Below are 27,458 nucleotides of genomic sequence, written 5' to 3' on the forward strand. Positions count from 1 at the left end.
GCCACTATCAAACACCCAATTGCTCTGTTGTGTAGCTAGATTAATAACATCGTCACCATCAAATTGTTGGGTTTTATGCCCTAAACTCATAGTTTGTAAACGTCAAACAAATATTCATTCAAAAAAGTTGTTATTGATGTTTCTCTTAGAATTGCATTAATCCAAATCCAATACAATAACATCCGAGGTTATGTCATGTAACCGAAACAGACAGTATATAACAGATATACAGTATATATTTAATATACAGCGTATATATTTGATATACAGCGTATATATATACAGTATATATTCGATATATAGGTGGATAATGTTCAAGTAGTAACTTAAAGGGTCTATAGTATATGGATAAGGTTGGGTACCTTATCCTGGTAACACTATGGATACAACTCACTTTGTAATAGTTACAATTGACTTAATCCAGGTTGTTCGTGTGGAGACATGTGAGTGGGGGTATCCGATACAATGAGTTTGTATAAGATCAGACTGCGAAATAATTAATCTTTAGCTATAACACTGTTAGCTAATAGATTAATATTTCAATAGGATAACCAGGTAACTTTATCTCAATCCTGAGTGAGTTATGGACTCCTGCCCGTTAGGACTCATCCTTTGATTTGTATCGATGAGAATGGCCCAAGTCGTTGACTCGATATTCTTACCATTTTGGGGACGAGACCGAGTGGGGAGCTAGGAACATAACTACACAAGATGGATTTCACTCCTTCCCGACTTTAGGATAAGTAGATGAGTGTTCTCTTAAGTGTTGACTCCAGGACTTGAACAAGAGGCCCACCTTCTCACTGGCTCGAGAGGGACTTTCGGTTATTGGTAGGACTATAATCGGGTTGTTCATTAGAGGATCAGCGGTACTTAGGGTACAAAATGTAACATAGAGGTAAAACGATAATCTGACCCAAATGTGGTTACGAACATCGTGAATGATTGACTTACCGTTAATGGTCAAAATCCATGGGCACAAAGTATTTTACAGTGAGAAGAGTGCAACTGTGGGTCTTTAGTGGAGTGATCAATATTTAACGAATGTTGATTAATATGGTTAATTAGTTTAATCGATTAATCTCGTATAGTTGGAGCTTCCAATCTGTAGGTCCATTAGGTCCTCTTGCTAGCTCGTAAAGGATAGTTAAGAACATTTAGTCTTGAAAAGAATTTTAATTGTTCAAATTAGTTAAAGGGAATTAAGGTTAACTGTATGAGATGCAATTAATATAATGTATGTTGATACATTATAATATAAAGTTAATTTTGAATTGAATTCAAAATTATGAGAGAATAGGATATTAGAATTTGATTCTAATATAGTTTATTAATTTAAGTTTAATTTAATTAAATATGGTCTAATTAAATTAATGTGATATATTAATTTGGTTAAATTAAATTAATAATTCTTTTTTTATAATTAATTAAATTAATTATTATTTTAATTAAAATTGTTTTAATTAAAATAAAAGAAAAAAAGAAAAAGAAAAGAAAGGAAAAAAAAGGGAAAGAAATTCGAGGAAAACTTCCCACTTCCCACAATTCCCACTCCCCATCTTTAATGGTGGGAAGTGGGAAAGTGGTTAGTGGGGAAGTTGTGACTTCCCCACCATTCTTCCTCCCTTATAAAAAGGTCGTTCTCTCATTCCCTTTGTTCCCTGGTCCATGGTTGTTAAGTTTTCGAAACTCCAACAAGAAATTCTCTCTCTCGATCTCTCGGTTTTCCTTTCAAATTATAAGATGGTTCCCACAAACCAAGTCTTAACATCCAGAGGATAGCAAGACTTTTTGGTGGCGTTGGTGCCTACATTGAAGAGGTGTCTTCAAAGGTATGTATCACTAATTTCCTTTTACTCATGCTTATGCATTTTTCTTCGTTGTAATTCTAAAACAAGATCGAAGCAAACGTGTTCGCATGCTTCTGCTGCAGGATCTGATCCCTTCACAAATAAGATAAAGAAATCCTTGGTAGCTATAGCAACTCTATTTGCGTCATTACCATCATCATTCTTCTTTTCCTTACCTTTATCATTTTTATTTTCTCTCTTTAGCTGTCGACAATATTTCTTTATATGCCCTTTCATGTCACAATGATAACACTCAACATTGGATAGCCAGCCGCTCTTACTTTTGCTTCTATCTCTACCCTTCAGACCTTTACTCTTACTCCTCCTCTTCTTTCAGTAACAAGAACCTCTGACTGTGATGAAAAGCCCTGTGACTTTCTTCTCATCTCTTCATTTAAAACATTGTTTTTCACTATGTCCATACTTATTACTCCATTTGGGGTTGAGTTCAATAACAAAGTTCTGAAAGTCTCCCACGAGTCCCGCAATATACCAAGTCATAACCTTTGTATCTCATCCTTAAACATGATTTCATTCCAACAAGCTGATTAATGATACCTTGGAATGTATTCAAGTGATCTGACATAGGTGTTCCATCTTGATATTTCAAAGCCATCATTTGCTTTATGAGAAACATTTTATTATTACTAGATTTTGGGGCATATAACGACTAAAGCTTGTTTCACATAGTTCGTGCATGTGTTTCTTCTCCAATATGATTTAGAATATTTTCTTATAGTCAATGTCTAATAAAGCCACAAACTTTTCTATGGCATATCTCCCATTCTAAATCAGTTTTATCTTCAGGCTTCTCAAGTGAAAAAACAGGAAGATAAAAATCTTTCACATATAAAACATCTTCCATCTTCTTTTTCAAAACTTGATAGTTTGAGCCATTCAAGGTCACCATTCTACTTGTACTAGTTTCCATTGTTCAACATAAGGCCTAATTAATTTTTAACTTGGCTTTGGTACCACTTTGTTGGGATAGACACTTAATTTTATGGACCAATTATACCCTCTTGGGTGAACCTATTAGGAAATAGCAAGTAAAAATAATGATGCAAATAAGCACGGGACACAAGCAATTTTAATGTGGAAAAACTCCCTCAATGTGAGGAGTAAAAAACAACGAATCAAAGTTAAAATCTCCACTATAATCAATAATGGGCTACATCAAGTTCTCCCTAGCAACAACTAAAGGCATACAATAATAATATCTCGAGACAATAAATCTCGGCAAACAAAGCGAATAAACTGGAGAAGAAAATTAGAAAGATCTCACTTAGAAAGTGGCACCAACTACCCACTGAATCTGACTGTAGGCAGCTCCAAATGAAATCTCCACCGTCCAAATTGAAGACCCTCGTGTTGTGAACACGCTGTCAAAATTTCAGCTTGATCAGACCACGGATCAACCTTCGATCGTTCAAAAAACCGTTCTGTACGGAAGTTTTTCTTTTCTCTTTTTCTTTTCTGTTTTTCGCTCCTCGAACTGCATGCACTCATTTTTCCCTTCTCTATTCTAATTAACATATAAAAGTAATGGCCCATTTGGGCCTAAAATTGTTGACTTTCACACATGTGAAAATACCCAACACCATGCACCCCGACCCGCAAGTATTCATCAGTAGCTCTATATATTAAAAAATCAAACTCAACAAATTAATATAACAAAACTTTTTAAGGTATTACTAATTTAATATTTGACATATTTCAAATGAATCCAATCTTTAACAAACATTCTTCCAGACAAACTTTCTACAAGGACAGAATGTTTAATTGCTTAATTAGTTTACATAACAACTAACTAGATAATCAACTAAATCTAGAGATTTTGGTTTCCAGATGAAGGTTTGAGGCCCAAGTCAACAAACTTATTTTAAAGTGTCTGCAATGGAGAATAAGATAGGAGAAATGATATTTTGTATATGGTTATGTAGAAGACCCTTCCCATTTATTCTAATACGAAATATATGACTAACTCAACATAGTGATTTAATAACTAGCTAATAGGCATAAGAAATTTGTCCCAAATATTAAAATACATACAATTGCTTTCATATTTTAAAAAGATATAATTTCAAGGCAAAAATGATAAAAGATGCATACCTTTTTTAAGCACTTCCTCATGCAAATACAAGTGCTTAACTTAACTTTTGTTTCGTTAAATTCAAAGTGTATTCACCATACAACAAGAGTGAAAAGTTACAACAATTACACCAGATTGCAAGAAATCTAAGTACTTGATCAAATAGGTTTGAGTTGAAATAAGGATTATTGTCATAGCAAAGTGTACTATCAAAAAGTAGCATTTACCGAATATAAACTTACAACTTACACAAATTCAGATTAATCTAAAAGCAAGCTTCCTAACCTTAATGCTTTTGAAACGGTATCTAGCCATACAGTATCCTTCAAAAATTGTGTTCCAAATGACTTCTTGTTGGATCGGTATGACAACCCTAGTGAATAGGGTTTAATGAAACTTTTTAAACTTTTTACTACGATGGGCCCAATTTAAACAATTATGTAAACTTTTTATGAACAAATTATTTAACACAAAATTAAACAACAAATTAGAAATACAAACACCCTAATTAATTTCACCACCCAAATAATTAAAATATAAATATTGAGCATAAATATGATTAATAAATTCGAACAAATAATTTCATGCAATTTGTAATAAAGAAAATTAATTGCAAAAATTAAATAGAGTAGGGTTCGAGAAAATGACACCAGAAATTTTATAGTGGTTCAGTAACAACCGGCCTACTCCACTCCCCAAGCGCCTCTTGGGTATTCGATTAAGAAACTTTGACTCTTTCCACGGTAGGAGTCAAACCGGTATAAAGCCTTCTTTTTTCGGGAGCAAGAAGAAACCTGATCCTTTCCACGGTTAAGGATCAAACCGTTACAAATGCTCTTTTTCGGGCTCAAGAGCAACCTTTACAAAGAATATGGAATTTGAGAACAAACTTACAAACTCTCTTAAATAGTAGATATACAAATTTTTTTCCTCACAAATTTGTAAGAAAAATTCTTACAAATAAAAGCCCTCAAATGGCTAAGAGAAATAAAATTGGAAGCGCACAGATCTCTCAAATAAAATTTCTCTCACAAGAAATTATAATGACATGGAAGCTTTAGATAATGAATAAAAATCAAATAATTAAGAGAGAAATATATAGAGAATTAGTATTTTATTTTGGGAGAAAGAGTTGTTTAAATAGAAGAGAGAAAAAGTTTGAAATTGGTTTGAATCCAAAATCAATTTGGACCATTGAATTTGAATTGGTTAAAATAAAAGGTTGAGATTAAATTAAATAAAATAATAATATATAAAATAAAATTTATATATATACACAGCAACGGATAGTTTTTAAAAAAAACTTTGATTTTTTTTATTATTTTTTTAACTGCCACCTGCCGCACCCACCTAACACCATTTTTTTCTTCCTTTTTTTTTCTTCTTCTCAATTCAAGTTACAACACTAACTTGTATATATAATAATATTCTTTTTTTATTATTATTATTTCTTTTCTATTATGAATTTTTAAATTAAATAATGCCCACTAACCCTTGCTTAGTGTCCAATCTTGAGATGTCTCATAATCCATGCTCCATATGTCCTCTATGTGTTTTTTTATTCATAACCCCATATGTTCCATTATCCATGCACCATGTGTGGAAACTCTAATACCCCATATGTCTCAATTTTAGACATTATTAGTGTCATGTAAATCACACCACACGCTTATCCATGGCCTATAAATAAGGTCAATGTGGTGCTCATTGTTAGTGAGAAATTAGTGAGAAATTTGGTGGGAATCAAGTTTGAAAATTGGTGGGAAATGCCATTTTGAATTTTGAATTTTCTTTTATTATTTGAATTGTTTTGTTTATTTTATTTCCCCGACGTTGCCTCGTTTCGTTCCTCAATTTTACTACACGTTATCAGCATGAGCCTCTGTCATTTCCCCTGTTGAAGTGTTACCATGACAAATTTGACCAAATTAGATTTTGCGGCTCTTGATATCAATGGCAATAATTAATTGTCATGGGGTACTAGATGCTGAAATCCATCTTGATGCCATGAACCTGGGAGAAACCATCAAAGAAATAAATACAACCACAAGTCAGGAAAAGGCAAAAGCCATGATTTTCCTTCGTCACCATCTTCACGAGGGGTTGAAAATGGAGTATCTGACAATAAAAGACCCCCTTGCCTTGTGGCAAAATTTGAAAGAAAGATATGATCATCAAAAAACAGTTATTCTTCCTCAAGCTCGTTATGAATGGATGCATTTGAGGCTCTAAGACTTCAAATCAGTAAGTGATTCTAATTCTGCACTATTCAAAATCAGTTCGAAATTGAAGTTATGTGGAGAAAAAATTACTGATAGTGATATGCTAGAAAAGACATACTCAACCTTTCATGTCTTGAATATACTCTTGCAACAACAATATCGAGAGAAAGGTTTTAAGAAATCTTCTGAGCTCATATCATGCCTTCTGGTTGCTGAGCAAAATAATGAGCTATTGATGAAAAATCATGAATCTCGACCAACGGGAGCAACACCATTCCCAGAGGCGAATGCTGTAAATTTCAATAATCGTGGTCGAGATCGAGGTCGTGGTCGAGGGCGTGACTGTGGCAGAGGAAGAAATAATTTTTCATTTCGTGGTGGGCGTTATAATCGTCCAAATTTTTAAAGAACTACACGAAATGTTGATCATAAAGGAAAAGCTCCACAAGATCAGAATTCCAGAAGTGTTGAAAATAAGTGCTTCCGATGCGGTATGACTGGACATTGGGCACATATTTGCCGTACATCGAAACACTTAGTGAATCTTTATCAAACTTCTTTGAAAGAAAAAGGAAAAAATGTAGAAGCAAATCTTGCCTACCAAGATGGTGATATCTTTGACGCTGCCAATATTACAAGTTTGGATGTGGCTGACTTTCTTGAATCTCCTGGAGAACAAATTGGCACAATGAGCACAATGGATGGAATAGCAAGTGCTTCTTTTGATTTTGAAAATATTCAGAACTAATGTTTTTTTATATCTTTTATGTATGTTTTGTATTTCAAGTTTTTTTTTCTTCTTCTTCTTCTTCCTTCTTCTTATTGTAATTATTTTGTTTAATGAAGAAGCATGGATAGTTTTCATATATTGGATGACTCGAAAATGAGCAATGGTGATCTATGTCTGGCAGACAGTGCAACTACGCACACAATACTGAAAAGTAGACAATATTTTTCTAAATTGACAATGTTGAAAGCAAAAGTCAATACTATTTCAGGTTCTGCAAACTTAATTGAAGGTTTTGGAAAAGCAGACATAATTTTGCCTAGAGGAACAAAATTTACAATTGTCAATGCATTGTTCTCTAGTCAATCAAAGAGAAATCTACTGAGTTTTAAAAATATACGTTGCAATGGTTATCATATTGAGACTGATAACAAGAATAATATAGAATATCTCTATATTATATCTATTGTCTCACATAACAAACGTATATTTGAAAAGTTGCCTGCATTATCTTCTGGATTATATTATACTCATATACGAGTAATGGAAACATATGCAACTACAAACTTGAAGTTCATAAATCCAGATATATTTACCATTTGGCATGACCGATTAGGTCATCCAGGGTCCATAATGATGAGAAGAATCATTGAAAATTCACATGGACATCCATTAAAGAACCAAAAGATTCTTCAAACTAATGAATTATCATGTGATGCTTGCTCTCAAGGCAAATTGATCATTAGACCATCACCATTTAAAGTAGGGACTGAATCACCTACATTTTTAGAACGAATTCATGGTGATATATATGGACCTATTAATCCACCAAGCGGTCCTTTCAGATATTTTATGGTGTTAATAGACGCATCAAGTAGATGGTCACATGTATGCTTATTATCAAGTCGAAACCTTGCATTTGCAAGACTACTTGCTCAAATAATAAAGTTATGAGCACAATTTCCTGATTATACAATTAAAAGTATTCGTCTTGATAATGGTGGTGAATTTACATCTCAGTCATTTAATAATTACTGTATGGCAATTGGGATAAATGTTGAACATCCTGTAGCTCATGTTCATACACAAAATGGTTTAGCAGAATCATTCATAAAACGATTGCAGTTAATTGCTAGACCATTACTTATGAGAGCTAAGCTTCCTACATCTGTATGAGGACATGTTATTTTACATGCAGCGTCGTTCATACGCATTAGACCAACATCTTATCATAAATATTCTCCGTTACAATTAGCTTATGGCCAAGAGCCAAATATTTTCCATCTGAGAACTTTTGGATGTGCAGTATATGTTCCAATTGCTCCACCACAACGTACTAAGATGGGTCCTCAAAGGAGGCTAGGAATATATGTTGGATTTGATTCCCCATCAATTATTAAATATTTTGAACCCTTGACGGGTGATGTATTTACTGCATGATTTGCTGATTGTCATTTTAATGAGACAAATTTTCCAACATTAGGGGGAGGAATAATGAAATTGGAAAAAGAAATTACGTGGAATGCATCGTTATTGTCACATTTTGATCCCCGTACAGATCAATGTAAACTTGAAGTTCAGAAAATAATTCATTTGCAAAATATAGCAAATCAATTACCAGATGCATTTATTGATGCCAAGAAAGTGACCAAGTCACATATACCAGCTGCGAATGTTCCATCGAAAATTGATATTCCAATGCAGAAAGTTAATGAATCTGCAACACGCCATTAGCGTGGTAGACCAATAGGTTCCAAAGATAAAAATTCTCGGAAAAGAAAAATAGTCAATAATCAAAATGACACAATTGAGAATGAGGATATTCCAGAAGAAATCCTAAACATGACTATTCATAAAGATATTGAGGAAAGTCAAGTACTTGAAGATAATAATGAGATTTCAATGAATTACGTTATGACTGGAAAAAGATGGTACCGAACTAATATAGTTATTGATGACATTTTTGCTTATAATGTTGCTATTGACATTTTATCTAAAAGTGGTGATTGTGAACCAAAATCTATGAAAGAATGTCAACAGAGAAAAGATTGGCTTAAATGGAAAGAAGCAATCTAGGCAGAACTTAACTTACTTTCAAAACATCAAGTTTTTGGACCAGTATTCCGAACACCGGAAAATGTTAAGCCTGTGGGATACAAATGGGTATTCGTAAGAAAAAGAAATGAAAACAATGAGATCACAAGATATAAGGCAAGATTGGTTGCACAAGGTTTTTCACAAAGACCCGGTATTGATTAGGAGGAGACATACTCTCATGTGGTGGATGCAATTACACTGAGATATTTAATTGGCATGACTGTATTTGAAAGTCTTGACATGCATCTTATGGATGTAGTCACTGCATATTTATATGGATCTCTTGATAATGATATTTATATGAAAATTCCTGAAGGATCTAAAGTACCAAATTCTAATGCTTGGGAATGGTATTCCATAAAGTTACAGAGATCATTATATGGATTAAAACAATTAGGACGAATGTGGTACAATCGTCTAAGTGGATATTTGTTGAAAGAAGGATATAAGAATAATCCAATATGTTCTTGTGTTTTTATAAAGAAATCACAGTCGGGATTTGCCATTATAACTATATATGTTGATGATTTGAATCTAATTGGAACTCCTGAAGAACTTTCAAAGGCAATAGAGTATCTTAAGAAAGAATTTGAGATGAAAGATCTCGGGAAAACAAAATTTTGTCTTGGCCTACAAATTCAGCATTTAGCAAATGAGATATTTGTACATCAGTCAACTTATACAGAAAAAATTTTTAAAAGATTTTATATGGATAAAGCGCACCCATTAAATATTCTAATGGAAGTTCGCTCACTTGATGTGAAAAAATATATATTTAGACCTCGAGAAGATAATGAAGAACTTCTTGGTCCTGAAGTATCATATCTTAGTGCAATTTGTGCACTTATGTATCTGGTTAATAACACGAGACTAGATATAGCATTTTCAGTTAATTTATCAGCTAGATATAGTGCTTATTCTACAAAAAGACATTGGAATGGGATTAAGCATATATTTCGCTATCTTCGAGGAACGACTGATATGGGTTTGTTTTATTCAAACAAATCAAATTTCGATCTAGTTGGATACGCAGATTCTGGATATTTATCTGATCCTCACAAAGCTAGATCTTAAACTGGTTATTTGTTCACAGGTGGAGGAACTGTTATATCATGGCGATTAGTAAAACAAACAATAACAACCACCTCCTCAAATCATGCTGAAATTCTTGCAATTCATGAAGCTAGTTGAGAATGTGTATGGTTAAGATCAATGACTCAACACATTCGTGGAACATGTGGTCTATCATCTAGTAAAAATCTTCCAATGATACTTTACGAAGATAACACAGCATGTATAGCTCAAATCAAAGGAGGATATATTAAACGAGATAGAACAAAACATATTTCACCAAATATTTTCTATACTCATGATCTTGAAAAGAATGGTACTATCACTGTTCAACAAATTTGTTCGAAAGATAACTTGGCAAATATATTCACAAAGGCATTACCTACAACAACCTTTGAAACATTGGTGCGCGACATTGGAATACGACGACTCAAAGATCCCAAGTGATGTTTCCATGAGGGGGAGTTAAATATATTGTATTATTTTGGGTTTATTAGATTATATGAAATATGTACTCTTTTTCCTTCACTAGAGTTTTTTTTTCCCACTGGATTTTTCCCTAGTAAGGTTTTAACGAGGCATATTTCATATCTACAATGGGCATCTAAGGGGGAGTATTATGAATTTTTAAATTAAATAGATGCCCACTAACCCTTGCTTAGTGTCCAATCTTGAGGTGTCTCATAATCCATGCGTCATATGTCCTCTATGTGTTTTTTTATTCATAACCCCATATGTTCCATTATCCATGCACCACGTGTGGAAACCCTAATGCCCCATATGTCTCAATTTTAGACATTATTAGTGTCATGTAAATCACACCACATGCTTATCCATGACCTATAAATAAAGTCAATGTGGTGCTCATTGTTAGTGAGAAATTAGTGAGAAATTTGGTGGGAATCAAGTTTGAAAATTGGTGGGAAATGCCATTTTGAATTTTGAATTTTCTTTTATTATTTGAATTGTTTTGTTTATTTTATTTCCCCGACGTTGCCTCGTTTCGTTCCTCAATTTTACAACATTTTCTACTTTCTTTCTTTTCTCTTGTTTTTTTTCTCTTTCCTTTTTCTTTTCTTTCTTTCTCATTTATTTTATAACCTAAAAGTTTCAGTTTGCCACATGTCATATTCTATTCGTTAGAATTTTGCCACCATGTCATCGCCACATGTATTTTTTTTCTTCCAACTTCTTTTGACCATAATTTCTTCGTTTGAGCTATAATTTGGGTGATTCAAAATTCGTTGGAATCGTCGTATCAAGCTCTACGCTGTGGACACTTTAAAATATTAAAATTGTCAAATAACATAATTAAGTTTGTTATCATCAAAATATTAATTAATTAATTAATTAATTAAAATTAATTAATTTGAGATTAAGGGCCAAAAAGCCAACACTTCTTAACCAAGTTATTTAAAACCTGATACATCCAACCAATGCCCTAAAAGACTAACAATCTACATGAGGAGAACACAAGTAGGAAACAAAGCATACATTTGTACATTATACCATAAATTATGAAAATGATGCTCTCATATGCCCGAATAATGAAGTATATAATAAGAGATCATATTTAGCTAGCTAATCAATTAAATTCTACGTATGATAATTATTAATTGTTTAGACACAAATTAGGTGAAATTGGAACCACAAAAGAGAAAGTTGGGGCGAAAATTACAAAGAAAGATTGAGAATTACCAAGCTTAGAAGTTTGTGAAGGGATGTGAATCCCGGAGCGGAAGCGGACTTTCGTTGCTGATTTTCGGGATACAAAATCGAATTTTACAAAGGGAAAATACAGAGGAAATATAAACCTTTGAAGAACGTTTCTTCAATAAGTTCCCCTCGAACACCACCACCGGATCTTCCTCGCTATCCTCTTGGGTCTCGGGATCGTGCTTGTGGTAGCACCTTGATAGAAGAGAGGGAGAGTTTGAGAGAATTTTGAGAGAGAATTGTGGGAGTTCTCTTTTTTGTTCTGTAACCTTCTGTTTTTTTCATTCTCCAACTCTTGAAGTAGAAGAAGGGTGACGTGGGGTAACTCCCCACGTCACAAAACCTCCCAATCCCCTGCAATTTTGCAGGGGAGTTTAATATTAATAATAATAATAATATTATTATTATTAATATTAATATTAATATATATATATATAATATATATATAATAAAAATTATAATATATATATAATAATATATATATAATAATTAATATATATATATATATAATTAATTAATCAAATTAATTAATATAATTAATTATTAAAATTAATAATTAATAAATATATATATACATAAATAATTAACACTTAATTATTTATTATAAAATTAGAATCATATTCTAAAACATTTCTCTCGTATAACCTATAGTTTTAATGTACATCTTATGCACATTATTTTTAACCTATAGTTGTAATATGAATCGTATTCATATTAATTTTATTTGAATCTTATTCAAATAATTTCTCTCATAATATATAGTTTTTAATTTATAATTAACTATATATTATAATGTATCAATATACATATAATCCTTTAAGTAATTTGAACAATTCAAATTGTTCCAAAAACTTGATCCTCGTTTTACCCGTTATGAGCTAACAAGGGGACCTAATGGACCTACAGATCCGAAGCTTCAACGATGCAAGATTAATCAGTCAAACTCATTAACCGAGTTAATCTAGATTCGTTAACTACGGGTCATTCCACTTAAGACCCGCAGTTGCACTCTTCTCACTGCAGAATGTTTTCGTGTCCATGGATATACGACCATTAATGACGAGTCAATCCTTCACGAGTGTTTGTAACTCAAGTTGGGTCAAATTACCGTTTTACCCCTGAGTACATATTACTCCTTAAACACCACTGCTCCTCTAATGAACAACCCGGTTATGATCCAACCAATAACCGGAAGTCCCTCTCGGCCAATGAGAGGGTGGGGCCCCTTGTTCAAGTCCCGGAGTCAGCATTTAAGAGAACACTCATCTACTCCCCTAAAGTCGGGGAGGAGTGAATTCCATCTTGTGAAGTTATGTTCCCAGCTTCCCACTTGGTCTCGTCCCCAAAATGGTAGGAATGTTGAGTCGGCGACTCGGGTCACTCTCACCCATACAGATCAAAGGACGAGCCCTCATGGGCAGGAGTCCATAACTCACTCAGGATTGAGAATGAGTTGTCTGGTCATCCTAAGAAATAACAACCTATTAGTTAACGGTGTTACATCTAAAGATTGCTTATTTCGTAGTCCGGTCTTGTACAAACTCATTGTATAGGATACCCCCACTCGCATGTCTCCACACGAACGACCTGGATCAAGTCGTCTGTAACCTTTACAGAGTGAGCCGTATCCATAGTGTTGTCAGGATAAAGTACCCAACCTTATCCATCTACTATAGACCCTTTAGGTTATTCACGGGACATTATCCATTCATATATGAGGGGTATATCAAATATATACCCCGTATATCAACTATATACTCAGTATATATACTGTCCCGATTACATCACAAATAACCTTGGATGTTTAGTTTATTGGATTTTGGACAATGCAAAGCTATGATTCAACAACAAATTTATTGAATAAAACTTTATTAATTAGACTTTTGTTTTTACAAAATACAAACTACGAGTTTAGGGCAACACACCCAACAGTTTGAGCTTAGATAACGATTATTGTCCTAGCGAAGTGTACTATAAGCAATTTCTTCAAAGCTTCACAAATTCTTTGTCATGGCATGTAAGGGTATTTTCGTAAGTTTGAAAAAAAATATAAAAATAAAAAAATTGGGAAATTGAAAAAAAAGTGGGCTTGTGTGTGAGCTGTGGAAGGGAACACGTGGAAAGGAGAAAAAAAAAAGAACAGACAAGAAAGAAATTCGAAATGGAAGGGGTTTTGGAGAAGAAAACAGAGAGGGGGGGAGCGAGGACTGAAAAAGGTGGATAACTCAAGGTTGCTGAAAGGGAAGAAGAAGAAGCGTTGTGATTTTAGAGCCAAAAGTTGAAATTTGGTAAGTTTTCTAGAGATTTAATAGGGAAACCCATGGAAGTATGGAACTCTTTAAGATTAGTATTTGTGGGTTTTCTTCTTAAGGAAATTCCTGGTTTTTGTGGGTATTATGCTCTGTTCATACATCTCCCCGACTTCCTATGGGCATGGCTGAGAACAAAGTGTGATTTTGTGGTATTTGATTATTAAAAGAAAATAAGATTTTTTCTTTGTGGTTTACTCAAAATATGAAAGTTGTTTGAAAAACTGGTGATGTTATGTTGATTCGAGAATTGAGAATTTATGGTTTTAGTGAGCTGTGAGGATGAGTTTGCTGGCAAGGAGAAAGGTAAGTTGAGAAACATAATTTTAGAGACTTGGGAAGAAGAAGTTGCAAAAAGAAAAAGAGAGGAAAAAAAAACAGAACTTGGGATGAAGAAGAAGATGAATAGTGTAGAGGAGAGAGAAAGGCTATGGGTTGAGAATTAAAATTAAAAGTAAAAGGAAATAAAAGGAAAAAAAATGGTTGGGAATTGAGGCTTTTCAGGTGTAATAAATTGGAATGGGTTAAAAGGATATGATTGTGGGAAGTGGGTCCCACTTGTAAGGAAGATGAGAGATGAAGAAGTGTAATTGGATGGTAGAGAGAGAATGGATTAAATTTATGGTTTAATTTGAAGAATTGTAGAGTTTAAATTGGTAATTGAGGGTGAATTGAAATTTCATTGGTTATTATTTCAGGGCGATCGGAAATTGGAGCAACGTACCAACCAAATTCACCTCGTTCATAGGATCTGTGAGTGGTTATTTTACTAAATATTTTAAGATATCTATTATAGAACTTCAAGAAAAAAAAATATTACGTATGTTTGATTATTTCTGCTGAGAAATTGAGTTTGCTGAGAATTTCTGAGAAACTGTTGTGTTTACTGAATATGATTAGAAAGAAATATATTTAGAAGTGATTTGTGAAAGAAATGTTCTTAGAAAGAAAGAAAAAAGAATTTTTAGAACTGTTATTGAGATTGAGAATTTTCTGAGAATCGTTTTCAAACCACCATATTGTTATATCCGGGTGATTACCCGTATGCTATGTGAATGTGTTTCTATAGTATACCCAGTAATAGAAGGTCTTTTGGACTATTTTACCCCGCACTTTGAGAGAAATATTCTGCTGTGTATATTGAGATTACTCTATGCCAGTGGACCAGAAATAGAATTATTCTGCTGTGCGTATTGAGATTACTCTACGCTAGTAGACCAGAATAGAATGTGGATACATATATGGTGTTGAGTTTCCTTAATCTGTTTAACCCAATGATTCAAGGCAAGGATAAAGGATTCTGGAACAAGGAAAAACCTTTTTTAATTGTCTCAATAACTAAACTAGATCTGAATGAAGAATCGAAATAGATTCTAAAGGAGACAGGCAAAAATAAAGGGGTTAGAGACCGCTCAATAAATGAAATGCTTAAGCTTAAGGGTTGTTTTCCTTTGAGTGAGAGTTATACAACTTGAGTTATGGGGATAAGAATGAGTTTTTTTTTTCAAAAAAGAATAAAAAATAAACAAAAGAATAAGAAAAAAGTATTTAAATCATAGTCTAATTGATTTGATAATCTATGGATCTATTTGACATTAATTAGAATTCTATACATAACTTTTAATTTCCTCGAGCCGTACGAGGAGAAAACTTCGGTTTGAAAGAAGATATTTGATATGTGCTTCAGAAAGTGTTTTTAGGAAGTATATGTTGTTACAAGTTATGCTCAGAAAATTACAGGATTTTAGTTGCTCAAGTTATATTTAACGAGAATGTTTATTATTTCAGCTTTATGAAGCTCGTCTTGAGAATTGAAATTTCAGTTGTTTTTATGGAATAAGTTTTACGAAATTATTTTCTTAATAAAATGTCACTCACTGAGCTTCCTAGCACACTGTTTATCATTGTTTTTCTCCTCCAGGCTGCACCTGAGTTTCATAGGGACTTGCCGACCAGTTTCTGCCACTCACCGTCTCATAATTTGCATATCATTTTGTATGTACATCTAGAATGACTTATAGTGGAATAGTTGTACCTTTTGTGATTGTACAACATGTTTAGGAGTCGTGGCTGAGTAGTTATTTTTTTTAGATGAATTATGTTACACTTTATGTTTTATGTGTCGAAGAATAATCTAAATTAGTTTTAGAAATTTAGAAAGAAGTTGACTATAGACTTGGTAGATGGTTCAGGGTCTGTAGTCGGCACGATTTATCCTATAGTTAGTAGGTGTTTAAGGCGGGTCGTGTCAGTTTGGTATCAAAGCAAAAGAAAGATCTTGTATAACATGAATAGAAGATGCATTAATGGTTTATGTTATAATTGTGTGATATGCATGTCATTTTATTTTATTATGTGAGGGCAGAACATGTAGGTTTAAAGAATTTGAAACTCAACAGGTCCCTGGTAGGCAGAATACAATGGCAGAAGACGTAGTTTGTGAGTCTAGCCACCGTCCTGTAGATTCACAGGAGGATATAGTTGACCAGGATGAACGTGTAATGGCAAGAATTGCTGCGTTGGGAGTAAGAATGTTGAGAAGGGATGCCGAGAAAGACTTTAAGATCGAGCGACTTGGAGCTTTATGGGCTACTGATTTCTCTGGAACGGCAGATCCAGTTGACGCAGAATCGTGGATGAAAAAAATAGGAAAATGTTTTAATGTGATGGGTTGTCCAGAGGATAGGAAAGTCAGACTGGCTACATTTTGGTTAGAAGGAGGAGCTGGTGAATGGTGGGAGTCAGTTATAGCGAGACAACCAGAAGCTGAAAAATGAAGCTGGAAAGAATTCAAAAATTTGTTTGATGAAGCATACTACCCACGATCCTACAGGGATACAAAAAGAAGTGAGTTCTTGAAGCTAGTACAGGGGTCGATGACGGTAGCAGAATATCAGAAAAAATATGTAGAACTTTCAAAGTATGCCACCACTATCATTGAAGATGAAACTGATCGATGTAGACGGTTTGAGGATGGTTTGCGTGAGGATATTCGAAGCTGTACTACTGCATCTGGGTGGCAGGAATTTGGACCCTTGGTGGAAGCTGCAGCAAGGGTTGAGAAGAGTTTGTTAGACAAGAAAAATCAGAGGGAAGTGTCAAAGAATGTGCGTGGTACTTTTTCTAGCTCTACCAGTTCTTCGAGTGGTAGACATTTTCGAGATAGTAGCAGGAGATTTACGCCTGGAGTGTCGGGTCGAGGGAGTTTTAAACCTGGATATCGAGGATCACAAAACTTTAGGGCGGGTGTAAATTTTCCTCAACAGATTACGAGTGGCTCGAGTCAGTATAGAAGACCTTCAGGTAGTCAGCAATCCGGGCAACAAGCGGAGTCTGCTTCTAGTTATACTAGATATCCTACATGCAAGAATTGTGGTAAGTCGCACAGGGGTGAATGTGAAAAGAGAATGTCCTCAGTTGTGGCAGGAAGGTAGTGCGTCTCAAGGAGCTTCCTCAAGACCGACAGTACAGGGGTATTCAGATTCACAAGCAAAACCTGTGAGTGAGGGGCAACCAAATACAGGAAATTCGAGTGGCGGTAAGTCAAAGGGTCAGGTAGGCAGACCACGTGGTCAGGGAAAGATATTTGCAATGACGCAGCATGAGGCTGAAGAATTGCCAGATGTAGTTACGGTACGTTGAATATCTTCGATAAAAATGCTCATGTTTTATTCGATCCGGGTGCTACACATTCATTTGTTTCTGTTATGTTCTCTGTTGGGTTAGATAGAAAGTTAGAACCCTTACCTAGTGAATTGGTAGTAGCTACACCGGGTGGTATCTCTTTGATAGCAGACAGTGTGTATCGTGATTGCATGATTATTTTGGGTGGTAGGCAGTTTAATGTGGATTTGGTCCCATTGAATATTCATGAGTTTGATGTTATTTTGGGAATGGATTTCATGTTCACACATCATGCATCGATTGACTGTTATCTGAAGGAAGTTATATTTAAACGGCTAGAGGAGGCTGAGATTATTTATAGAGGTGAAAGAAAAATTCGTCCAGCATGTGTAATATCTGCAATGAAGGCTAATAAATTGTTGAATAAGGGGTGTACAACATACTTAGCGTATGTTGTTGATCAGCGGATTGAAAAAGGAAAGCTTGAAGATATACCAGTTGTGCGAGAATTTCCAGACGTATTTTCAGATGATTTATCTGGCTTGCCACCTGATCGGGAGGTTGAGTTTGTGATTGATTTAATACCAGGCACCGCTCCGATATCTCAAGCACCATACAGAATGGCTCCTACAGAATTAAAAGAATTGAAGACACTGTTGCAGGAATTAGTTGACAAATGTTACATTAGACCTAGTGTGTCACCGTGGGGTGCGCCCGTGTTATTTGTGAAAAAGAAAGACGGTACTCTGAGGTTGTGTATTAATTATAGACAACTGAATAAGGTAACGATACGAAACAGATATCCATTGCCTCGAATAGATGATTTGTTTGATCAGCTTAAAGGTGCTGCAGTGTTCTCAAAAATTGATTTGCGATCCGGATATCATTAGTTAAAGGTAAGAGAAGCAGATGTGCCAAAAACTGCATTTAGAACACGATATGGGCATTATGAGTTCCTAGTTATGCCTTTCGGGTTGACAAACGCACCAGCAGCATTTATGGATCTTATGAATAGAGTATTTCATCCGTATGTAATTGTGTTCATTGATGATATACTAGTGTTTTCCGGCAGCCAGAGTGAGCATGTAGAGCATCTTAGAACTGTGTTACAGACGTTACGTGATAGGAAGTTGTATGCCAAATTTAGCAAATGTGAATTTTGGCTTGATCATGTGATGTTTTTGGGCCATGTTGTCTCTGCAGAAGGTATTTATGTTGATCCACAGAAAATTGAAGCGGTTGTGAAATGGGAACAGCCTACTACTGTTACGGAGGTTCGTAGTTTCCTCGGTTTGGCAGGATACTATCGCTGATTTGTTGAGGGATTTTCGAAGATAGCACTTTCTTTAACTAATTTGACTAGGAATAATTCAAAATTTGTGTGGACAGAAAAGTGTGAGCAGAGCTTCCAAGAGTTGAAGAAGAGATTAGTTCCTGCACCTATATTAGCACTTCCGACACCTGGAACAGAATTTCATGTTTATAGTGATGCTTCTCATCAGGGTCTAGGGTGTGTTTTGATGCAGAATGGGAAAGTAATAGCTTATGCGTCGAGACAATTGAGAAAGCATGAATGTAATTACCCGACCCACAATCTAGAATTGGCTGCTGTAGTTTTGGCATTGAAAGTTTGGCGACATTACCTGTTTGGTGAAAAATGTCATATTTATACAGATCACAAAAGTCTTAAATATATTTTTGATCAGAAAGAGTTGAATTTACGACAGAGAAAGTGGCTTGAGTTGATAAAAGATTACGATTGTACTATTGAGTATCGTCCAGGGAATGCTAATGTTGTAGCTGATGCTTTAAGCAAAAAACCTCGTGGTTCAGAAGATTCACCAAATGCAATTAGTTTCTCTTTATTGGGTGAGTTGAGGTGTTTGAATGCAAAAGTAGAAATAAATGACAATGGTGCCTTATTGGCTCATTTCCAGGTAAGACCTACTTTGATTGATAGAATCGTAACTACTCAGCTTGATGATCCAGTACTGAGTAAGATAAAAGAAGAAGTAAAAAGCAGTCAGCGAGAAGATTATACAGTGAGAGATGATGGAGCTCTAGTTAGCTATGATCGATTGTGTGTTCCTAATAATTTGAACTTGAAAAATGAAATGTTGGAAGAAGCTCATAGTTCGATTTATGCTATGCATCCAGGAAGTACAAAAATGTATCGAGCATTGAAAGAACACTACTGGTGGCCAGGTATGAAGAGAGAAATAGCAGAATATGTATCTAAGTGTTTGATTTGCCAGCAAGTGAAACCGATACGTCAGAAAGTCGCAGGACCCTTGATTTCACTTCCTATTCCGGAATGGAAATTGGAGCATGTTACGATGGATTTTCTGTTTGGACTTCCTCGTACCTTGAGTGGTTATATGGTATCTGGGTGATAGTAGACAGGTTGACTAATAATGCTCGATTTTTACCAATTAAAATCAAATATACGCTTGATAAGCTAGCTAAGTTATATGTTGATGAGATAGTTAGCTCGTATGGGACTCCTGTATCTATTGTTTCAGATAGAGATACCAGATTTACTTCTAAGTTCTGGCCTAGTTTACGGCAAGCTTTAGGTACTAAACTATATTTTAGTACGGCTTTTCATCCTCAGACAGATGGGCAGTCAGAGAGAACGATCCAAACTCTGGAGGATATGTTACGAGCTTGTGTTTTACAGTTCAAGGGTAGTTGGGATACTCACTTGCCTCTCTTGGAATTTGCTTATAATAATAGTTATCATTCTAGTATAGAGATGGCTCCGTTTGAAGCATTGTATGGCAGAAAATGTCGAACACCAGTCTGTTGAGATGAAGTTGGAGAGAGAAAGTTATTGGGGCCTGAGCTTGTTTAGATTACTACTGACAAGGTAAAGATAATTAGAGAGAATCTGAAAGTAGCACAAGACAGACAGAAGAGTTATGCTGATAAACGTCGAAAAGATCTTGAATTTTCAGTAGGTGATAAAGTTTTTCTTCGCTTGTCACCGTGGAAGGGTGTTTTGAGATTTGGCCGGAAAGGAAAGTTGAGTCCTAGATATATTGGTCCATATGAGATTCTTGAGCGTGTTGGGCCAGTAGCGTATCGTTTAGCACTGCCTATGGAGCTTTCTAGGATTCATGATGTGTTTCATGTTTCTATGTTGCGTAAGTATGTACCCGACCCATCGCATATTCTTGAATCGCAGTCAGTGCAGTTAAGTGAGAATTTGTCTTATGAAGAGAAGCCAGTGCAAATTTGGATAGAAAAGAAAAAGCGTTGCGAAACAAGACTATTCAGTTAGTTAAAGTTTTGTGGAGGAATCACGCAGTAGAAGAGGCAACATGGGAAAGTGAGGATCAGATGCGTACTCAATACCCTGGTCTATTTCCTTGATTGTTTTGATTGAATTTCGAGGACGAAATTCTTAAAAGGAGGTAATATTGTGTAAGGGTATTTTCGTAAGTTTGAAAAAAAAATATAAAAATAAAAAAATTGGGAAATTGAAACAAAAGTGGGCTTGTGTGTGAGCTGTGGAAGGGAACACATGGAAAGGAGAAAAAAAAAAGAACAGAAAAGAAAGAAATTCGAAATGGAAGGGGTTTTGGAGAAGAAAACAGAGAGGGGGGGAGCGAGGACTGAAAAAGGTGGATAACTCAAGGTTGCTGAAAGGGAAGAAGAAGAAGCGTTGTGATTTTAGAGCCAAAAGTTGAAATTTGGTAAGTTTTCTAGAGATTTAATAGGGAAACCCATGGAAGTATGAAACTCTTTAAGATTAGTATTTGTGGGTTTTCTTCTTAAGGAAATTCCTGGTTTTTGTGGGTATTATGCTCTGTTCATACATCTCCCCGACTTCCTATGGGCATGGCTGAGAACAAAGTGTGATTTTGTGGTATTTGATTATTAAAAGAAAATAAGATTTTTTCTTTGTGGTTTACTCAAAATATGAAAGTTGTTTGAAAAACTGGTGATGTTATGTTGATTCGAGAATTGAGAATTTATGGTTTCAGTGAGCTATGAGGATGACTTTGCTGGCAAGGAGAAACGTAAGTTCAGAAACATAATTTTAGAGACTTGGGAAGAAGAAGTTGCAAAAAGAAAAAGAGAGGAAAAAAAAAACAGAACTTGGGATGAAGAAGAAGATGAATAGTGTAGAGGAGAGAGAAAGGCTATGGGTTGAGAATTAAAATTAAAAGTAGAAGGAAATGAAAGGAAAAAAATGGTTGGGAATTGAGGCTTTTCAGGTATAATAAATTGGAATGGGTTAAAAGGATATGATTGTGGGAAGTGGGTCCCACTTATAAGGAAGATGAGAGATGAAGAAGTGTAATTGGATGGTAGAGAGAGAATGGGCTTGTTGATTAAATTTATGGTTTAATTTGAAGAATTGTAGAGTTTAAATTGGTAATTGAGGGTGAATTGAAATTTCATTGGTTATTATTTCAGGACGATCGGAAATTGGAGCAACGTACCAACCAAATTCACCTCGTTCATAGGATCTGTGAGTGGTTATTTTACTAAATATTTTAAGATATTTATTATAGAACTTCAAGAAAAAAAAATATTACGTATGTTTGATTATTTCTGCTGAGAAATTGAGTTTGCTGAGAATTTCTGAGAAACTGTTGTGTTTACTGAATATGATTAGAAAGAAATATATTTAGAAGTGATTTGTGAAAGAAATGTTCATAGAAAGAAAGAAAAAAGAATTTTTAGAACTGTTATTGAGATTGATAATTTTCTGAGAATCGTTTTCAAACCACCATATTGTCGTATCCGGGTGATTACCCGTATGCTATGTGAATGTGTTTCTATAGTATACCCAAAAATAGAAGGTCTTTTGGACCATTTTACTCTGCGCGTTGAGAGAAATATTCTGCTGTGTATATTGAGATTACTCTATGCCAGTGGACCAGAAATAGAATTATTCTGCTGTGCGTATTGAGACTACTCTACGCTAGTAGATCAGAATAGAATGTGGATACATATATGGTGTTGAGTTTCCTTAATCTGTTTTAGGTTTGAAAGAAGATATTTGATATGTGTTTCAGAAAGTGTTTTTAGGAAGTATATGTTGTTACAAGTTATGCTCAGAAAATTACTGAATTTTAGTTGCTCAAGTTATATGAAGTTTTAATGAGAATGTTTATTATTTCAGCTTTATGAAGCTCGTCTTGAGAATTGAAATTTCAGTTGTTTTTATGGAATAAGTTTTACGAAATTATTTTCTTAATAAAATGTCACTCACTGAGCTTCCTAGCTCACTGTTTATCATTGTTTTTCTCCTCCAGGCTGCACCTGAGTTTCATAGGGACTTGCCGACCAGTTTCTGCCACTCACCGTCTCAGAATTTGCATATCATTTTGTATGTACATCTAGAATGACTTATACTGGAATAGTTGTACCTTTTGTTATTGTACAACATGTTTAGGAGTCGTGGCCGAGTAGTTATTTTTTTTAGATGAATTATGTTACACTTTATGTTTTATGTGTTGAAGAATAATCTAAATTAGTTTTAGAAATTTAGAAAGAAGTTGACTATAGACTTGGTAGATGGTTGAGGGTCTGTAGTTGGCACGATTTGTCCTATAGTTAGTAGGTGTTTAAGGCGGGTCGTGTCATGGTATATCAGAAGCACAAACAACAATAATGAAAAATAAAAAATGGAACGACAATACCAAAATAAATTAGAATAAAAAGTGATACAAAGTTTATAAAAATTAAAATACCTTCAAAAGAATCTTCGTATGCAACATTGACGTAAATAAGGTGAATCTTAATCATTTCATTTTCTAATATAGCACGCAACCTAAAACAAAAGTAGGAGTTAGAGCCTCCTATTGTTTTCAAATTTCACAAGAGAACGTAAATCACAACTCTATAACACGAATGTTTTGCAAAACAAATTGCCAACGAGTGTTTAATTGATCTAACAATCACAAATAACTTAGAAGCGATTAGAGACTGTAATCTTAACAAGGAAAGATAGTCTAAAATCCACTTCTAAATACTAAATTTAAAATAGAAATTAAATGAAAGCAAAATACTAAATTCAAAATAGTAATCAAATTAAAGCAAAAATGCATCATTCAAGATTTTAGGTCAAAGAAAAGGCTCATTTTGCAACTTGTCAAAATGTAAACTGGATCGAACAATATCTACTTACAACAGTGAAGAATATACTCAGACAAGCACCAAAGATTCTCAGGGCACAGATAGAGATGAGTAGAGTTAGTTTTGTGAGCAAAATAAATAGATAATCCTGTGATCTGTGTGCACTTGGAAAAGATAATAGTATCTTGGGCTTACTGAACTTTAACTTAGTGATCTAAAAACAAGTTTTGAGAAAGATAGTTCTAAAAATATCAAGGATTCTTAATCTTATCATTAAAGCGTTTCAAAGAGTAAGACTAAGAATAAATTGTAGTTACAACCCAAACCTCACAAACCAATGCTTCAGAGTATAAATTATGGAGCTCCAAACTATGTATGGAGGAGAAAAATTGAAACTCGTATACATACATGATACACACATATTTTTCCAAGACAATAGCCCATTTACAACCTTTAGTTAATGTCTCGTTAGATAAATGATTATAACGTTATGTAGTAAAAATAAGCTCGTGACTCTGAAAAACATATGGGAAGAAGCCATCTATCTTGAATAGTGAGGCAAAATTAGGCTTGATGGAAATAATAAGTATACCTCTTGGCTTCTCTACAAGTATAACTTTTATCATATCAAGCCGTAAGCTTTAAAATTTCAACAACTATTTTGTAAGAAACCACCAACAAAACAACATTCAATGAAAATTTTCTTCAAACCATTCTATCAGAATTTTGGAAAAAGGAACAGCTTAAGCAACACACCGATTAAATCAAAAGCCTGCAGGCAGGGAATCTAGATGCTTAGCAAATGCAAATAAGCCAACCATAAATACACAAGTACAACTAATGAAGTTTTGAGAACAATTATATGATGTACCTAATAAATTAGACTCCAAATCTTGGTAAGAAGCAAGCAAAATTTCAAGTCCTCCCATTTTCACCTGTGACCATTCAGAAGAATTCCATCCAACAATATTCATGCAATGGATAAGCTTGACCAGAGGGAAGTTAGTGAACATTTTTTTTGTTTGGTGAACTACCCCTCCCATATATGGCCGTTTCATAAGTCTCTGCTTGGTGAGGAAAAAAAAGGGGGAAATTTCTCTATTTTCAAACTTAGATATATAAATAAAATACATATAATACCCAAAATCAATTGGCATTCCAAACTTATTAGTTATGTTCACTCCAAAGAGAATCGATTGTCATTCTTATTATTGTTAGTAAGTAATATAATACAGAGATTGAAGACAAAAAAAGAAAAATGAAGAACCAAGCAAAATTCTGGTTGGAAGTAGACGAAGAGTAATTTAGAGTTAGAGTTACCTTATGAGCGAACAGACGAAACGGACAGCAACCCAACGTCTCAAGTCGTCGTCGTCGAAGAGGGAGCCACCAGATCTTCGGTCGTTCAACCGTCAACGAAGAGGGAGCCACCACCACTGCCAGATCTATGCGCCAAAGAAAACGATAGTGTAGGCTGGAGAGTTTCACCAAAGAGAAGGAAAGTGTAGGAGCTTCGTTGAGAGAGATAGGGAGGAAGCCGAATGAGGGAAATGAGGGAGTTCTTTTTTTAGCATGATGTGTAAACCCTCAATTTTTCCTTGATTTTGCACGCAGGCCCAAATTTTCCCCCTCTTTCGTTTCTTTCTTGTTGCAATTCCTACCATTTTTTATAGCATTAAAATGTAAAATACTATAATTTAATGTTATAAAAAGCAGTATTTATTGTAGTGTCACAACCTTATCCAAGGCCAAGATGTGGCATGTTTGTAACCATAGAAATTTACTTGATGAGCAAGTATGTTTGGACTATAAATAGGTGAGCAATCATGGTTGGCAATCTATTACAAGATCACCAACTTTAAGTGAGCTATAGTGTGAGCCTTTTGAGACAGAATAGAGAGAGTTTCTTATTATGAGAGATTTTATTCTTTGAAAGAGAGAAAATTTGTAATACTCCTATTTTGTTTCGTTGAATTCTACTATCATTGCCCATGGTTTTTGAAGCACGAAGAATGAGTTTGTATAAGAGAGCTTAGTACTTATGGATCATTATAAGCGAAGCCCAAAGAATGAGATTATATAAGAAAGCTCACCATGACATCCAAACACTAAGAGATTTTCCTACATGAAGTCCAAAATGTGAACTCCTACAAGAGAGCTCAACTTGGCATCAAAATACTTAGTGACAACCCTTAGTAAAGCCCAAAGGATAAACTCCAAGGAGAGCGTTTACTAATATTTTGACAAGCTTACTCAACAAGTTTCTAAAAGCCACTAGATTAAGTATTTTGCAAAATCTTGCTCAATAAGCTTCTTAGGAGATCGAAGTCACTAGAAACCACTAAATTTTGTGAAACTGGCTCATGAAGCTTCCTTGGAGAATTAAAGTTATAATAAGCTACTAGGCCAATATGTGGCAAAATTATGACCACGAGATCACCACCTTATCCGAGGCCAAGTTGTAGCATATTTGTAGCCATAAAATTTTACTTGATGAGCACGTATGTTTGGACCATAAGTAGGTGGGCACCCATAGTTGGCAATCTATCCCAAGATCACCAACTTCAAGTGAACTACAGTATGAGCCTTTTTTGAAACCAAATAGAGATAGATTCTTCACTTGAGAGATTTTATTATCTATAAGAGATAAAGTTTGTACCTATTTTTTTTAGTGGAATTCTTCTATCCTTGCCCTTGATTTTTACCCTAAATATAAAGCCCGAAGAATGAGCTTGAATAAGAAAGCTCACTTATGGATCATTATAAGTGAAGCCCAGAGGATGAGCTTGTATAAGAGTATAATACCCTTCTTAATTAAAGATGAGGTCAACTAGAAATGTTAAAAAAAAGAAAAAAAAAAGATATGATAAAATGTTGAAAAGTTTTAAAAGAAATTTAAAAAAAAAAATCAAAGGGAGCATTGTTCAGCGGTGATTGTCATATATCTCCAACAAGAGATCGTAAGTTCAAATATATACCCTACATGATGTACTAACAAAAATTTAGAAAAAAAAACAAAATAGAAAACAACAAAACTTGGAGGGGCGACGAAGAAAGAGAAAAGAAGATGAGAGAGAGAGAGAAAGAGTGAGTGAAAAGAGAGGAAAAGAAGAAGAAAAAATGAGGAAGTGAGGGAGGTCTCGTGAGGAAAAATAAGGGAAATGGGAAGAATAATAGGTTCCAAAATTTGGCGGAAAATCGTGGAGAACACCGGAAAATTGAGGTTCCATAAGCCGGTTTTAATTTCCATTAGCTATTTTTGAGGAAAATAATTATTGAGTTTTCTTCCTTTTGGTCAATAACTCTTTGGGTCTTTCATTTTTGTGTAATCTTTGCTTGGAAGGAAGATGCAAAGGAAGAAAAAGAAAAGGTAAGCTTACGCACAACAGTGACATTTGATATTTTTCATGGAATGAGAAGTTTCATTTGGGGAAAGAAATGGGTTAAATGGTAAATATTGGTAAGGTAGTATGCATTAAGACCATTAAGATTAGGTAAAGAAGATAAATAGTTTTTTTCAAAGGCCCATTATGAGATGTAGTCCCTTTCCTCATTTTTATGTTTTGTAAACATTTGCTGATATCAATTTTGTGTGAAAATACGTATTTGCCCTCCTCATTTTTTCTTTAATTTATTAGTTTCTCTTCCCTTTCTCTC

The 27,458-nt window shown here is 34.5% G+C and overlaps 2 long non-coding RNA genes and 1 pseudogene across 3 annotated transcripts; 2 read left to right on the forward strand and 1 right to left on the reverse strand.

The window, feature by feature from the left end:
• Positions 1 to 2,977: 2,977 nt before the first annotated feature.
• On the reverse strand, positions 2,978 to 26,009 carry LOC148210029 (uncharacterized). 2 transcript variants are annotated; one of them, XR_015792193.1, is made up of 3 exons: positions 23,417 to 25,494; positions 4,228 to 4,315; positions 2,978 to 3,232 (listed from the first exon to the last, which is right to left on the reverse strand). It is a non-coding gene; the product is annotated as an uncharacterized LOC148210029 (long non-coding RNA). The 2 variants fall into 2 exon arrangements; XR_015792194.1 differs by lacking the exon at positions 4,228 to 4,315 and having other exon boundaries at positions 23,417 to 26,009.
• On the forward strand, positions 4,811 to 11,967 carry LOC148210030 (uncharacterized; annotated as a pseudogene).
• On the forward strand, positions 12,432 to 17,106 carry LOC148210031 (uncharacterized). The gene is made up of 3 exons (XR_015792195.1): positions 12,432 to 14,063; positions 14,783 to 14,837; positions 16,484 to 17,106. It is a non-coding gene; the product is annotated as an uncharacterized LOC148210031 (long non-coding RNA).
• Positions 26,010 to 27,458: the final 1,449 nt, after the last annotated feature.

The sequence above is a fragment of the Momordica charantia genome (genome assembly GCF_013281855.1).
Source record: "Momordica charantia cultivar OHB3-1 chromosome 7 unlocalized genomic scaffold, Mcharantia_2.0 BLBB01000007.1, whole genome shotgun sequence".
Taxonomy (NCBI): Eukaryota; Viridiplantae; Streptophyta; class Magnoliopsida; order Cucurbitales; family Cucurbitaceae; genus Momordica; species Momordica charantia.